The sequence below is a fragment of the Gadus macrocephalus genome, chromosome 10 (assembly GCF_031168955.1).
Source record: "Gadus macrocephalus chromosome 10, ASM3116895v1".
NCBI classification, from domain to species: Eukaryota; Metazoa; Chordata; class Actinopteri; order Gadiformes; family Gadidae; genus Gadus; species Gadus macrocephalus.
In genome coordinates, this window is record NC_082391.1 from 17,723,622 (window position 1) to 17,729,797 (window position 6,176).

Sequence of the window (6,176 nt, forward strand, 5' to 3'; positions counted from 1 at the left end):
TGAACTCTGCAGCTATACGTTTATCCTGCATGCGCGGTTCGTGGTGCACATTAAAAAGTGCGTTATAGCAGTACGGTTACAATTCACTTTCATAATTTATAAGTTCCCTGATGTAAGAAAATGAACATAATACGTAACCTTGACTAAAACGATTTCGGCTATTTCTTCATGCACAGTCTCCTTTACATTATACATATATTCTATGTGATTTTGATCTGATATTGCACACAACTCTATGATTGCGATTCAACCATTTAAGCCTGTGTTTCACATCAATAATCAACCTCATCTATAATGGACTCCTATAAAAAAAAACATTACAGGCCAACTCTGCTTTGACAACTCCAATGTCCACCACAAACACACACACCTGACCCCCGCCACAAACTCCAACGGGCCACGCTACCCCATACGCAGCTAAAGAGCCAGGGCTCTGATTAAAAACAAAAAAGCTATTTTTCGGAGAGCATTCCTTGTATTTGAAGTCTGTGTCGTTTGAGGTCAGGCTGATGAGAGGCGGGACGGTTGATTTGGAGTTCAAACGCGTGGAAATGAGGTGTGAAGCGAGGGGCGAGCCTCCTCTTTGTTCTCAGCGCTAAGGTGCGAGCGCTGCCCTGAGCTCGTCCGTACTTTCGCTCTGTGTTTTAAGGTTCTGAATCACGCCAGACCCCCGAAGCGAGATTGAGACACGGAGGAGGAGAATGACAAGAGGGAGAGAGCAGATAGAAAGAGATAACACATGAAGAGACCAGCTTGTGTAACCCTCTCTCTTCCCTAATTTGCCCAGAAAAACAGCACTGGCCTACATGTGGAGTGGGAGAGCGGTATGGTGGGGTGAATATATAACAACCTAGATTGTGGACCTTAATACGCACACACGCATACACGCACACGCACACGCGCACACACACACACACACACACACACACACACACACACACACACACACACACACACACACACACACACACACACACACACACACACACAAACACACACTTTATCCTGTGCTGGAGTTGTCCTTGCCCACCGTTTCATGAGAAACATCTCTAAGTGTGTGTGTGTGTGTGTGTGTGTGTGTGTGTGTGTGTGTGTGTGTGTGTGTGTGTTTATATGTGTGTGTGTGTGTGTGTGTGTGTGTGTGTGTGTGTGTGTGTTTGTGTGTGTGTGTGTGTGTGTGTGTGTGTGTGTGCCCTCTAGCCAATGAGTGCGTCTGTGTGTGTGCACATGTTTGTTTGTGTGTGTGTGTGTGTGTGTGTGCATGTGTACGTGCACGAGCACATATGATTTCCGTGTCTGGTGTGTTTGTGAGTGTATGTGTGTACACAAATGCATGTGTGTGAGCATGCGTGTGTGTGTGTGTGTGTGTGTATGTGTGTGTGTGTGTGTGTGTGTGTGTGTGTGTGTGTGTGTGTGTGTGTGTGTGTGTGTGTGTGTGTGTGTGTGTGTGTGTGTGTGTGTGCTGTGAAGCTCCTCATGAAAGGGCGGGCTAAAGAGCGGGTGCTAACTCTATCACAGGCCCCAGTCTGGTGCTGGAATGGCAAACAGATGGTCACCTGGATTAATAGAGCCAATTAATTCATCCCATTATGTCATTAAGCATGGAGAGGGAGCAGCAGCCGTATGCGCTCCCTAAGATGGCTTGCATCTGATTTAGCTCCTGGAGCAGACTAACACCATCCACCTATCAAACGGCACGCACATGCAATCTGTTACTTTGAAGCGCTTTTTTTTGACAATGCCAACTCGATTTGGGGGAACTTTTAAACAGTTTTTTGAAACATCCTTCATGTTTTTTTCTGTAATACAATCTCATGAATATGTTGAATATGAATAGTTATTATTGCTTATTTTAGTAGAATCATTTTGATGTAGGCTTCATAGGCCAAGGTCCAAGTATACACAAGGTCCAAAGTATACACCTTATCCAAGTATGCAACTTGGATAAGGCATTTGGTCATATTCGTCCAAAAAAACACTTATTGAAATTGACTTATATGTTTTCTAATAACATTCATTGGGTGCCTTATGCAGACCTACAATTTAAGGCCTTTTACAGAGAAATTAATTGATGTAGCTCATTACACGTTGTCAACGAGCCACTAGGTGGCGTTTTGTCCCCACATGTCCGTGAAGTTCTCTGTTCTTTTATAATAATTAAAAGTTAAAAAATTCGAGGTCAGGGCTGATGTCATATTGTGTCATGAAAGTGTTTTTGTTTGCTTCATCTAACGTTCTTCCTCCCCTGATTATGCTTCTGGGCTTAGAATCGCATCTGGTGTCAAACAGAATTAAACAATCGACCACATGTCTTCCTGAATTATTTGAATGACTTTTTACGTTTGCAATCTTTTCTGCTTAGCGGAGTGTGTAACTGTGTGTGTGTGTGTGTGTGTACGTGGGTGCGTTTGTGTGTGTGCACATGCACGCATATGTGTTTGTTAGAATAATAACGCTCTCTAGTGGGCAGGGTCATATAAAGCCCAACTTTGAATCGAACCCATTAGAGAAAATCTAAAAGAAAACTGAGTCAATAATGTATTGCTAAAAGGGATACAAATGCTATTGTTATATCAGAGAGAGAGAGAGAGAGAGAGAGAGAGAGAGAGAGAGAGAGAGAGAGAGAGAGGAGAGAGAGAGAGAGAGAGAGAGAGAGAGAGAGAGAGAGAGAGAGAGAGAGAGAGAGAGAGAGAGAGACACGCACACACACATGGAGAGGGAGAGGGAGAGAGAGAGAGAGAGCGAGAGAGGGGGGGGGAGAGAGAGGGGGAGAGATAGAGGGGGGGAGAGAGAGAGAGAGAGAGAGAGAGAGAGAGAGAGAGAGAGAGAGAGAGAGAGGGGGAGAGATAGAGGGAGATAGAGACAGGACAGCAGGTCTCTGAGGAGATAGTGTTGGCGAGACATGGGACTATCTCACCAGGGGGTATCTCTGCCCCGGACCACCTGCAAGCCCCCGGTTGCGTGTGTGTGTGTGGTGGGGGGTGTCAAATGAGGACACCTAATCTGATTCACTCCTGTTAATTAACCCTTATCTAATCTCCCGGGGTCTCCAAACATATATGGAGCATCACTAGAGCAGGTTTAATGGAATGGAGGCTGGATCGGGATGTTAGAGGTAGAACAGTTAAGCTGACCGCCGAACACACACACACACACACACACACGCGCACACACACACACACACACACACACACACACACACACACACACACACACACACACACACACACACACACACACACACACACACACACACACACACATGCGCGCACACACACGCACACACACACACACACACACACACACACACACACACACACACACACACACACACACACACTCACATGCACGCGTGCACACATGCACTCACACACACACACATTCATGCACGCATGCACACATGCAGTCACACACACACACACGCACACTGACACACACACAAACACATTCCCCTCCACACACACACCCACACACATACCCACGCATGGCACACGCAAACACACACGAAATGCACTCTCACACAATCACACATACAGACACACACACACACAGACACAAACATACATGGCCCTCTACCTTCTGCCTGTGTTACATAAACACAAACATTCACACGCACCCACAAATAGACACACACAGAGAGGGGCCCTGCTGGGTCACTAAATAGCCAGACCCAGCTCTAAATCGGATCGCTGCATGACTAATCTGGACACACACTCCCCGCCTAGCCTGACTCGAGAAAAAATACCATGTCTAGGAATAATGTTATTTCTGTCACCATCGATTTCTCTCTATTTCCTTGAACAACAAACACAAACGCCTGCTATGTGGACGGGGTATTTACAGCCCGGTGGAACCCCGGGGTCACAGTGATGGCAGGGTTTTAGACGTGACCCTGTGCGGTCAATAGATGGCGCTGCATAGCTGCCCTTTTTTAGCTTGAGTCCATTTATGACATCAAAGAGGTCTGTGTGTTTTTTTTTTTATCCCTAAGCGAGGCTACTCTGTGTGGGGTTGAGTTCTCTCTGGGGAGCTTTAGGAAATGAGGTTAGTTTGTTGGAGTACATTGAGAGGAGAGGAGGGGTCAGGAGAGAAGGGTTGAGGAAAGGAGATGAGGGGAGAGGAGGGGGTAAGGAGAGATAAAGAGATGAAAGGAGAGGAGAGTAGGAGAGGATAAGTGAGGATAGGAGAGAAGAGGAGAGGATGGGAGAGGAGAGGAAAGGATGGGAGAGAAAAGGAGAGGAGAGAGGTGAAGATCGGACAGAGAGAGAAGCGATGAAAGGAGAGGAGGGGAGAGCAGATGAGAGGACGGGAGGGGGTGAGGGGAGAGAAGAGGAGAAAATCAGATAGGACAGATAGAGAAGAAAATAGGATGAGAGGGGAGAGGAGAGGAGGGGTGAGGAGAGGGCAGGATAGGTGGAGAAGCGGAGATGAGAGAAGAGAAAATAAATCACGGAGGGATGTATATAGGATTAGAGAATTGTGCAGGAAAGGTTATAGAGAAAGGAGAGGAGTGAGGAGAAGAGGATAAGGGAGGGGAAGAAGAGAGGAGGTTAAGTGACACTCCAGAATGATATTATTAGCTTCTGTTCTGGGTTGGAGGGTTCAAAAACAGTCTAAGAGGTTCTGTAATTAGCACCATATCAACTTTAATTTCCACTCATCGTTCTTTGAATAGAAACTGTTTGCAGCAACATGAAAGCTTTTCCACTTCCAAGAAAAGGTCAAATGAGATTCGGTCAGGTTTTAGCTTTTTGCATGATGTCGTTTTTTAATCCTTGCTAACTATTTTCTGGTTTAAGAGGAATGAGATATGCGAGCTGTGGTTCTGAGAGCACATTTCACTCTAAGCTAAATGAAGAGATAATTGTCAGTAGCGCACATGCCTCACCTTGAGTCAACTTTCCAGAGTTCATCAAGACAGATTACCTAGACACAATTTGACCATGTGCGATTGAAAGTCATTGATAAGTGACTCTGTCGATGTGATATATAATCAATATTCGTCCATTACTTCATCGTTTCCAGCAGATGGCAGCATTGCATACAGAAAAAAGCACAACCCCAGCAAGATGAATCAAAGTTAAATCGGTAAACAAGCCAAGGGGGTCATAATTAAATCCATCTACCTTCCTCAGTGTATCTATACACGGAATACTTGTGTTTGTCTTCAAAACAAAGGAGCCTGTGCAGCTGCCAGACAGCATACATAATGCCCTTCGAACAGCAGTGTGAATATGTTTTGACAGGTGTCCCACGGGAAACTGAGAATCTCGGTCCCTTCATCGGTTACCTGTATTAATAGCTCTTTATGTACTGCTAGACTGCTTGATATAATGAGACAGAAGTAGGCAATAATCCAAAATAAAAATAGAATAAAGATAACCATACTTACACAATATAATATTGCCTATATCTATCCTACAAATGATAAGGTATAAAATATAATAACCTTCACATTTGTTGCATCATTAAAATTATAAAAATGTCTAAAAAGTGAAAAGATGCCCAAAAAGGTACCATTCGATTCATTTTGATTATTTCTTCGTATAATTCTTATTATTATTATTATAATTATTAGTATCATCAGTTATGGAGTCATGGAGTTATTTTCACAAACTTTCACAACTGCTCAACATGAAGCCCCCGGGGACCACAAAGCCCCTAGTGACCCAGAACGATCTTTACAGACTCCTGAACCTCCTAACCCACAGCTCTCCACTTACTGACCCCCTCGTGAGTGTGAAATGGATCCACCCCCGTATAGTGGATCAGCCCACAGTCCACAGAGAACATGCCCCACTTATGGAAGCTCATCTCTGGAGCCGTGATGAGTGCGGAGCCGTGGCCAGCCTCTGGCGGTCTGCGGACGCCGCCGCCGCCGCGCGGGCTAATGCGCCTCACCCAATAGGATGGGGAGGACTTAAGTGGGAGCAGGAAGTGGGAAGAGGCGGGGGCGGGAAGGCACGGTGATTTAAGACGGGTTTGAGGAGCAGGAGGGGAAACAAGAAGAAGAAGAGGGGTGTGAGTGTGGTGGTGCTGATGCAAAAGGTTGACGGGGGGCTGCTGGAGGGGGAAGAGACCACCCCCCCCCCCAGGGCCTATATCCCCTTGTAAAGAGCCTCTGCTGAGGAGGGATTAGCGGAACCACAGGCGGGGTTATTACCGCTTGAAGCTCT